Raw genomic sequence first — 11,494 nt, forward strand, 5'->3', positions numbered from 1 at the left:
AGAGTTTTATATAAAAGTTAAGTGCACATCAAGAAAACATCCCAACCCAGTGCTACCCAAGCCCACAAGTCCAACACTAACCCATATGTCCAACACCAATCCACAAAGTCCTCCTCCATCTCACAAAATACACACTATGACACCGACTGCAGGAGGAAAGCTGACTCAGTGAACGTGTAAGCATCTCAGCGCTGGCAGGGGTCTCCACATGGCTGCTCCAGCACCCAGGGCTGCATCAGGGTAGGTCCATGTGGCTTCTCCTTGGGGATGTCTTGCAGGAAGTGATTCTTGCCAGCTGAAGCAGAGAACTGGCTAAGGCAGCTGCACCCTGTCCGACCATCACAAAGCAAGCGACCCAAGAACACGAAAGGCGAGGCTCACAGAGCCATTTATCCCTCTGCCCTTCAATTAACCTCACATGTATTTATCCGCCAGGTTGGCACCATAAACCAACTACCTCACTTCCTAATTGTGTTTAAAATCAAGTATTTCAGTGTTGATCATGCTGAAAATTGGGTGTTAAATCTAAGCATGGTGAACACCACAGATGGTGCCCAAGCATTCTAAAAAAAAATAATACTGTCCTGGATCTTAAAGAATTGTACGAGGCAAATGGTCCTACAGGAGGTTACTGGAATGGAGAAGTCTGTGCAGAAGAGAGCACACCATTCTTTCTGTCTGCGATAAAAGATTTTCATGTAATCTTTGATCAAAAGAAGGGCTGTGTATGAAGCTCTAAAATCAGAGGGACTTGGTTTGTATGAATCTCAAAGCTCAGAAAAGCTTATTGCTATCTAGTCTCTTTACAGGAATAGAAATCTTCGTCATTTTCCTGAGGAACAGTTGGTGGATTCAACCTGTTGACCTTGAGGTTAGCAGCCCAATTCATAAGCACTATGCCACCTGGGCTTCTCTACAGCAGCCTAAAAGTGGCACTAGCATTCCATATTAAATTCTTGATATGAGTCTAGCCCCCATGTCTTCTTCGTTATAGGGTGCTTCTATAACAGAAGTACCACAAAGGGAGAGCTTTGACAAACAAAACTTTATTTTCTTAGGCGAAGGCTTTGTCTTTCTGTCAGCTCCAGGGCAAGACCCTTGTCTCTCTTTATTGTTTGTTATTTAACTGTTGTGAATTGGGTTAAGTTTTACAGAGCAGATCATCAGTTTTATGCATAATGATTCATGCACATTCTGTTTCATGTCATTGATTGCAATCCCCTCAGTGTAACATCACCTATCTCATCTCTTTTCTGTGTGTCCTGTCCCCATTCCGCCTTCCTCCCTGACCCTTATGAACTTTGTTCGTGGGTAAATGCTGCCCCCTTTGATCCCAACTTGCCAATTGTTCTGTGTGCCACACCAATGGCATGATTATCCACCCCTTTTAGACATAGCAAATGTTTGGCTGAAAATTGGACCACTAGGGCAAGTTCAAAAGATGACCAAGGACCACAGTCTTGTGGGTTCCAGATGACTATCCAACAAGCAAAAGTGGTCCCCTTCATGATTTTGAGTTATGTTATATAGCTTTCTCCCACTTTCTCCAACCCCTTCTAATGTGATCCATTTCAGAGCCATTGGTAGTAGTACCAGGTATCATCTAGTTCTTCTGGTCGCAGGGCTATGGGGACTGATGTTTTCGTGGTCCATTAGTCTGCTGGTCTGAGCATTTATTTTAAATTAAACATTAGATTGTCATCTCCTTTCTTTCTTCCAGACAGGGAGAGTTCAATGGCTGTATCTTAGATGACCTCTCACCTGTGCTTAAGGCCCCTGACACTATTCACCAAGGTAGGACGTCGACTTTGTGGACTGTGTTATACCAACATACCTTAGGATCCTAAGACTATGGTCCTAAGCCCCTGGATCCAGAGACTCATCCCCCCAAGGTGCCTGGTTACATCCAAGAAGTTTTCATAATTCTAGCCCCTGTATACTCCAACATATGCATGCATATAAATGCCACAAAGGTAAATACCCATGTACCAATCAATATCCTCTGTCGAACATAGACACATACTTCCACTCTCCCACCCATACCTGCTCAACTCAAGCATCAACCATGCCTCCACTCGTAGATCACCATCACCACAGGACTGTGTACATAACGGGAGTTGCCTCTGTTGTCTTTAACTTCTGCACTCGTCCCAGGCACTTCCCCTGCCATTCTCTGCCAGCTTCTCTCCTGTTCTCGTCGTCATCCAAACTTGAAATCAACTTGACTTTGCTTTGTAGTTGTCTTCCTTACAAATTGGTATCTCAGGTTCCCTATTTTCAGTCTTGTGGGCTTGGATTACCTTGGGGACTTAGGTATCTGGGTTCACTCCTCAGTGGCATTGCCACCTGTTAACATCAGGTTGTTATCTGCTGTGGTTGGTTCTCTAGCTGATGAACTCCCGCACAAGACAATGCATTGAAGGAGCCGAACAAACTCCAAATGAAAGTCACCAAGACCCAAATCTTGGTGGGTTTTTTCCAAACCCCAAACAAGGGAAGCATCCTTAGAGCCACTCCGGCCCTCTGAGCTCTTCCTAATCCACCTCGCCTTTTCCCTTGTCCGTTACAAAGTGTGGCAGGTCACAGCACGAGGAAACTCCCCGTAGCTCGGATCACAGCTTGGCTGTGAGAGGGCCAAGGGTGTGGCACCCCATCCTCAGTGCTCCTATAGCTATCATTTCATCGCTTCAGATCAAATTATGAGAGCTCATTCCACAACTGCCACATCACATCATCACATCACCGCCAAATCAGGATCCTGGACCACGCAAGCTGACACATGTTTTCGCATTCACTGCCATTGAGTCGAGGCTGACTCACTACAGGACCGGGCAGAACCGCCCTGTGGGCTTCTGAGACTGGACCGCTTCATGAGTGTAGAGATGCACCTGTTTCAGGGGACACCATTCGGTCTGGGGCACCTGTTGAATGAAAAGCTGCCTTTCCTACCAGCAGCTTCTCGACCTTTGTTTTTTTTTAGCTTCTTGCCCTTTGTGCTGACCTGACTATGCAGGCAGACGTTGGGGAAATAGTGGATTCCGTTCCAGACCTCCTCAACAAAACAATATTACCACACATTTTTTGCCTTTCTATGCATATGAAAGTCACATTTACAACATACTTTGATTTATTAAGTATGCAATAACATTGTGAATAGGTTTGAAATATTGCATAAATTACCAAAGAGACAGAATAGTGACAACAGACTTGCTGGATACAGTTTCCACAAACCTTCCATTTGCAAACATCACACCATCTGCGCAGCAAAATAAGACAAGATTTACTATCCGCTGATGAAAACATTTTTTCTGTGCAGTCTAGTGAATGCAGGTGTCCGAGGCTGTGCCTGGGGGTCTTAACTCACAGCATGACAGATTATAAACCTTCTTTACAGTGGACCCCAGGAAAAGACATGCTTCAAAAGGAAGTTTCAATAACAGGTTCCCAGAAGAACATGCCCTGCCATTATCCTATGACCGCCCTGTCATTAACTAGAGAGAACACATGCTTTTGGTACACAACTATATACCCTTAACCAATCACGTTATCCCACACATATGCTATCAGCCAGTCCCCACTAAGTCTCTGCTCTTAACTATTGTGCCTTTAACTTTCTTAGGTGACTGGCTTTGTTAAAAGGTTTATTGGCATCTGAGGGACTGGCCCCAATTCCAGCTACGTGGACAGCCCCCCTCCCCCAGAATAATTCACTTCAGAGAACAGCACTGAAGCTACAGCTCAGGGAGAGGGACATGTCTGATCAGAGCACACAAGAGCAAATGAAGATGGAGGGTGAAAGTGTGGAGCACTTCCCAGGCCAGCAAATCCAGAGGATGATATTCCTGCTCAGAGCAGCCAATGCACAGAGAGGACCATAGGGCTGGCCCCACTACAAGACATAACGTCCCTCACTGACCCATAGCACTACGGGGGACAACACTGGAGACAGTGCAGAAATTGTGCCCAATCTGACCCCACCACACCTAGGAGAAGCACTAAGGGTGTGCAACAGAACAGCCAGGGGAGCAGAGCAACAAAGTCCCTAGGGAATACCAAAAATAGACTTTGGGGCCATGGGGTAGCACCCCATCAGACTCAACTGGAAAACACTCCTAAAGGTCAACAAACAGACTTTGAACTACTTACAGGTTTTCCTTTTTTATATCATTTTGTTTTCTTTTGTTGCTCTGTTTTGCTCTGTCTTCTTTTTGGCAATATTATTATCTCTGAATGTCTATCTAGATAAAAAAGACATTAGATAAGAAAGACAGGATAAACAATCTGGAGGAGGAAACAACAGACCAATGGTTGGGAAGGGGGACATGCAAGAGGGGGAGGCAGGGGAAAGGAAGTGTGTGTTAACAAATCCAGGGACAAGGGAACAACAAGGGATCTAAAATCGATGGCCAGGAGGGTGTAGGAGTCCTGGTAGGGCTTGATCAAGGGCAATGTAACTGAGAGGAATTACTGAAACTCAATGAAGGCTGAACATGATAGTGGAACAAGAGGAAAGTAAAAGGAAGTAGAGGAAAGAACCAGAAAAGCAAAGGGCATTTATAGAGGTCTAAATAAAGGTATGCACATAAATGTAGACATATATGAAGATGGGGAAATATATCTATGTACATATATTTATAGGTTTAGTTAATAGTAAGGTAGCAGATGGACATTGGACCTCTACTCAAGTACTCCCTCAATGCAAGAACATTTTGTTCTATTAACCTGGCATTCTGTGATGCTCATCTTCCCAACACAATCACTGAAAACAAAGTGGGTGCATAAGCAATGTGGTGAAGAAAGCTGATGGAGCCCGGCTATCAAAAGATATAGTGTCTGGGTTCTTAAAGGTTTGAAGATAAACAAGTGGTCATCTAACAGAAGCAAAAGTCCATGTGGAAAAAGCACACCAACCTGTGTGATCATGAGGTATCGATAGAATCAAGTATCAGGCATCAAAGACCCAGAATTTTAAAAATCATATCATTGTGAATGAGGGGGAGTTTGGAGCAGAGACCCAAAGCTCATCTGTAGGCAACTGGACATCCCCTTACAGAAGGATCATGGGGAGGAGATGGTATAACACCGATGAAACATACAGCTTTCCTCTAGTTCTTTAATGGTTCCTCTCGCCCCCAGTATCATGACCCCAATCCTACCTTAAATATCCGGCTAGACCAGAGCATGTACAGAGGTACAGATAAGAGCTGGAAACACAGGGAATACAGGACAGATAAACCCCTCAGGACCAATATTGAGAGTAGCCATTCCAAGAGGGTAAGGGGAAGGGTGGGTGAACAAAGGGGAACCAATCACAATGATCAACTTACTCTAACCTCCTTCTAGGGGGACGGATAACAGAAAAGTGGGTGAAGGGAGACATTGATCAGTGTCAGACATGACAAAATAATAATTTATAAATTATCAAGGGTTCATGAGGGAGGGAGGGAGAGAGGGTGGGGGACGGAGGGGAAAAATGAGCTGATACCAAGGGCTGAAGTAGAAAGCACATGTTTTGAAAATGATGATGGAAACAAATGTACAAATATGCTTGACACATGGATGGATGGATGGATGGATGGATTGTGATGAGTTGTACGAGCCCCCAATAAAATGAATTTTTAAAAAGAAAAAAGTTTTATTGGCATGTAAGTCAAATCATATATTTCAATAGTTCAATAATATTCAAAAGAGTTGTATCATCATCACCACAGTCAATTTTAAGACATTTCTTCCTCCTTGTTCTCGCTGTTGTCCTAATGGTCTATTGGCCAATCACGACTTTGTCGAATAGTTCCTGCTTCTCTGTAAAGGACTGTGTGTCTTTTCACTGTCTAGGCGAGCAGCCACCTCCACTCAGTGAATCTGAGTATTTTCCTGGCCCAGGTCATCTCTGATCTTTTCAATAACCCCTTAGTTTTCCGTTCCTTTCACGGAGTGTGTGTGTTCACTCGGAGATCCTAGTCTCTACCCCCAGCAGGGACCATTCCTTTGCCCTGGGCTCTCACTCATTCCTTGGTACCTTCCGGTATCGCCACTCTCAGCACTGGTCCTGAAGGGATCTTCTGTCCTAGATTTGCTGTGTTTCCAGTTCCTATCTGTACCAGTGTACAACCTCTGGTCTAACCAGATTTGTAAGATAAAATTGGGATCATGATAGTGTGTGGGAGGAAGCATTTAGGAACTAGAGGAAAGTTGTATGTTTCATCATTGCTACCCTGCACCCTGACTGGTTCGTCTCCTTCCCGGGACTCTTTTATAAGGGGATGTCCAGTTGCCTACAGATGGGTCTTGGGTCCCCAATCTGCACTCCCCCTCATTTACATTGATTTGATTTCTTGTTCTTGATGCCTGATACCTGATTCCTTCAACACCTGTGATCACACAGGCTGGTGTGCTTCTTCCATGTGGGCTTTGTTGCTTCTGAGCTAGATGGCCACTTGTTTATGTTCAAACCTTTAAGACCCCAGACACTATACCTTTGGATAGCTGGGCACCATCAGCTTTCTTCACCACTTTTTTTTCCTTCACTACTTTTGCTTATGCACCCATTTGCCTTCAGCAATCATATCGGTGAGGTGAGCACACATTCATATGATTTTTTTTTAATGTCTGAAACCTGATCCCTTCGACTCCTCGTGATCACACAGGCTGGTGTGCTTCTTCCATGTGGGCTTTGCTGCTTCTGAGCTAGATTGCCGCTTATTTACCTTCAAGCTTTTAAGACCCCAGACGCTATAGCTTTTGATAGCCAGGCACCATCAGCTTTGTTCACATTTGCTTATGCACCTGCTTTGTTTTCAGCGATTGTGTTGGGAAGGTGAGCATCACAGAATGCCAGTTTAATAGAACAAAGTGTTCTTGCATTGAGGGAATACTTGAGTGGAGGCCCAATGTCCATCTGCTACCTTAATACTAAACTCATAAATACATGCACATAGATCTATTACCCATCCTCATATATAAATATATTTATATATGTATATGCCTGTTTTTAGACCTCTGTAAGTGCCCTTTGCCTCCTAGTTCTTTCCTCTACTTCATTTTATTTTTCTCTTGTTCCACTATCATGCTCAGCCTTCATTTGGGTTTCTAGTTGTTCTTTTACAAGACAGATTTGTGTATTGACTTGGCACTCTGTGGTATGTTCAGTATTCTTTGCCAACACCATAATATAAATGCATCTATTCTTCGTCAGTCTTCCTTATTCATGGTCCAGCTTCCGCATGCATCGGAGGTGTTTGGAAAGATGATGTGGTCAGGCACGTCTTAGTTCTCAAAGTGCTATCTTTGGTTTTTAGAGATCTGCTGCTGCTGCTGCTGATTTGCCCAGTGCAGTCTGTGGTTTGAGTTCTTGGCTGCCGCTTCCAGGGGATGTTGATTGTGTGTCTAAATAGACTGATATCCTTAACCATTTCATTAGTGTCCCCGTTTATTATGATGTCGCTTATTGATCCAGTTGGGAGAATTTTTGTTTTCTTTGCCTTGAGGTATGATTCATACCGAAGGCTGTGTGGAGTCTTTGGTCTTCGTCAGGAAGAGCTTCAAGTCCTCTTCACCTGCAGCCAGCGAGCAGTGAATGACCCTTTAAGGGGAGGGCAGGTCTGCCCCATGGGACTGCGCAGAACCCTCATAGCTCTCCCTCAGAAAGGCTGGTGGCATCAAATAGGTTAGCAGCCCAGCATGTAATCCACTGCTCCACTCGGGCTCCTCATGTCGCCTTTAGGCGGTAACTAATGGTAAATCTCTGATACTTTGGGGATAGAATAAGGACTTATCAGAAACCTCTTCAAATTTTAGAACTTGAAAGATCATTGAAGTCATTCAATTCACCCCTTTACAGAGAAACAACCCAAAGAGATGACCTGACTTATTCTGTGTTATGCTGGTGCCTGGAGAGTACTATGTTCTAGACCACCGGTTCTCATCCTGTGGGTCTCCTCGACCCCTTTGGGGGTCGCACGACCCTTTCACCAGGGTCGCCCAATTCACAACAGTAGCAAAATGACAGTTATGAAGAAGCAACGAAAATATTTTTTATGGTTGGGGGGGGTGTCACCACAATATGAGGAACCGTATTAAAGGGTCACAGCATTAGGGAGGTTGAGAACTACTGTGAATCTAGACGGTGAAGAATCTAGCTCTTGCCTGGATGGTGGACTGATGAGGGGGAGGCTGAAAGCAAAGAGACACATTAAAGAGCTGCTGAAACCCCATCAGTATGAGAATGCCAGGTCCTCTGAATTAGTCAAAGGAATATGTATCTGACAGAACACCTAAGACAACATGACACATTCAGAATTGATGACACATCATGATGAGGAATAGAGCCTAGCATCTGTCGTTCAAAATACGCGTGCGTGATTCTTGGCATAGCCACGAATTAATTCTGTGACCTTGGACAAGTCACTCAACCTCTGTAAGTCTCGGTGTCTGCTTTGTTAAATGGGCACTATAAAGCAATCCAATAAAAATGAAGCAGTGTCGGGCACATAGTAAATAATAAATGCCAGCTTCTTTTTCATAGCTATGAATGACAAAGTTTTACACCTAAGAAATGGTGATAACAATGATTTTAATAGAAATAGGGGAGGCCAGGGGAGCCAGCCGGAGGAAGCTAAGAGTGGTGTATTGTTGAACTTAATGAATGGTGATACGAGAGGGAAAATGTGCAATAATTAGTTGAAGATATTTTTCTGGGGCTCAGAAAAGATACTAGACCTGAGGAGAGATGTGACTATCTAAGTGCGGGTGATATGTAGACTCTAAAGAGTATTAAACAGAGATGATAATTACCACTCATTTCTTATTGTATAAAAACTCATAATGCTAGTAGCTAATTTTGTTGGAAGATTGCTTTATGGTAGGTACAAAGTGCTTTACTTGAATTGGCCTGTTAACTAATCCTCCCAACCACTTTATGAAATAGGTACTACGTTTTAGGAGTCTCCGAAGACAGAGTAGAGTAGACCTGTCCCTTTGGGTTTTCTGTGATTGCAAATCTTTATGGGAATAGAGACAGTCTCATTTTTCCCAGTTTAGTGGCTAGTGGGTTCAAACTGCTGACCTATTATCTTCATTTTTCACGTGAGGAAACCTAGGTTCATAAGGAGTGGTAACTTACCCAAATTCAGAAAGCTAGATGATGTAGAAGATTTAAAGCCAGACTGTTGGGCACCTGAGCCTGGCCTCTTAACCAAGGGTTTAACCATGGCTGTTCTGCTTCATTATATACAAGGCATTATTCATAGGCCTCGCTTCTATGGGGGACCATGATGGAGTGTGAAGAAATCATGCTGAGAGACAAGGAGATGATATAATAGCTTTAAAATGTACCTTGATCCCAAGAACACAGCTAGTTTCAATACTGCGCAAAGAGTAGAATTGATTCAGCCTTGACCATCCTGTTATTAATGATTTAAGGAATCAGAACAACTAATGTCTCTGTATATTGTGCCCATGTGTAAGAAACAGAAAGGGATCTTGGAATGCAGGGCAGAGAGAGCATCTATAACTCTAATTGGGAACGAGCCCCCAGGGACTCATTGCTACCTATGATCAGGAAGGAAGTATGCTCCCTCCCACCTTCACCTCCTTGGATGAGTACACATCACCCAGCAGGCTCATTTGGTGAAGGCAACCGCCCGTTTATCACCAGCCCCCACACAGTCATAGGCCGGCTTCTGGCTCCCGTGACAAATAGAGGAACTGCCTCACTGCCTTTAGAGGCCCTGACTTCCACCAGAGGGAAGCAGAACATTTGAGGGGGAACTCGCATTCTTTGTTACTTTGCAAAGGAGGCCATGAAGGACACTGAACAGGCTGGTCCCCAAGCCACTTGTGGTATGTCCTATCATTCCTTAGCAAGACACAGCGAGTTTCAATCACTTACCCAAGACTCCAGAAGCAGTAAATGGCAGAGACTGGATGAGAGCCATCATACTCTTGCTACAGTGCCACAGTATTAACCACTCATGCTCTGGGCCAAGGGAGACCCAATCCTCATTAAAAACAAAACAGAAACGCATTGCTGTGGCCCTATAGGAGCCATATAGGACAGAGCACAGCTGTAGCATCGTTGTCTCAAGCTGTCAGTCTCCACAGACGCAGGCTGCCACATCTTGCTCCTGGGCAGACTGTGGGTTCCAACTGCTGGCCTTTGGTTTGCCACTAAGCACTTCCACCACAGTGCTACCAAGCCCGCCCCCATTTTTTTAATAGTACACGTTTTTCCATCAACTTAGTTTATATTAGTGGGAGCTAATACATATATCATATCATTCCACAGTTCAGTCACATCGACCAATATTGTACAATTGCTGCTCTAATCAGCTTCAAAACATTCTTTTCCATCCTGGACTCCTTGACGATGGCTCCCTTTTATCTCCCTTGGGGACCAAAACACTTATTCTTCTTGCTGTCCCTATAGATTCATCAATCCTGGGTTTTAAATACTGAAAAACATGTGCCACAAATTCAAGAGGGTGACCCCAATTACATAACATCTTAGTTAAACCCCAACATGAACGAACAAACAAATACAGGAAATGTTGAAACCAGAGTAGGTCTAATGTACATCAGGGGGGTGGGGGGAAATCAAGTGACAGGTTTAAACCATTCGAGTCAAGTGTATCCTTCCGAACTTCTATAGTCCTCTCTCTAGTGCACTGTTTAGTAACCACTTTCCTCCCAGCCCTCTAATACGGATAGGCAAGGCCTCTTGAATGTCATTTTCAAGCCCACATCGCAGCAGTCATCCTTTCCCCCTTTGTCCAACTTTGTGGTCCTCCCTTGACACTCCGACATGTTTTGCTCTTGCTTGTACACAGATCGAGGTCGTCAAGGATGCCCTTTCACTTGGTCGGATCCATAATCAACATCCACGGAAGCAGCAGTCAAGAAATCAAGTGACATATTGCATTGGGCAAATCTGCTGCAAAATAATCCCTTTAAAGCAAAGATGTGATACTGAAGACTAAGGTGCCTCTGCCCCAGCCCTGGTATGTTTAGTTCCTCACATACATGTGAAAGCCGGGCAATGAGTAAGAAAGACGGAAGAACCATCGATGCCTTTGCATTGTGGTGCTGGCAAAGAATATTGATATGCCATGGGCTGCCAGGAGAAAGTACAAGCCTGTCCTCAGAAGTACAGCCAGAATGGTCCTTAGAAGAAAGGATTCTATTTTTTTAAAAAACAGTTTGGGGGAGCGGGGAGGGAGGGTGAGGGAAAAAAGGAAAATGAGCTGATTCCAGGAACCCAAGTGGAAGGCGAATTTTGAGAATGATGAGGGCAACGAATGTATAAGGGTGCTTTACTCAGTTGATGTATGTATGGATTGTGATAAGAGTTGTATGAGCCCCAATAAAATGATTTATTATGAAAAAGTTTTAATGGCACGTAATCCACATATCATACAATTCAGTAGTTCAGTCACATCAAGAAGAGTTGTACAATCATTAGCACAATCAGTTTTAGAACTTTTTCTTCTTTTTTAAA

Source organism: Tenrec ecaudatus, chromosome 10 (genome assembly GCF_050624435.1).
Source record: "Tenrec ecaudatus isolate mTenEca1 chromosome 10, mTenEca1.hap1, whole genome shotgun sequence".
Lineage (NCBI taxonomy): Eukaryota > Metazoa > Chordata > Mammalia > Afrosoricida > Tenrecidae > Tenrec > Tenrec ecaudatus.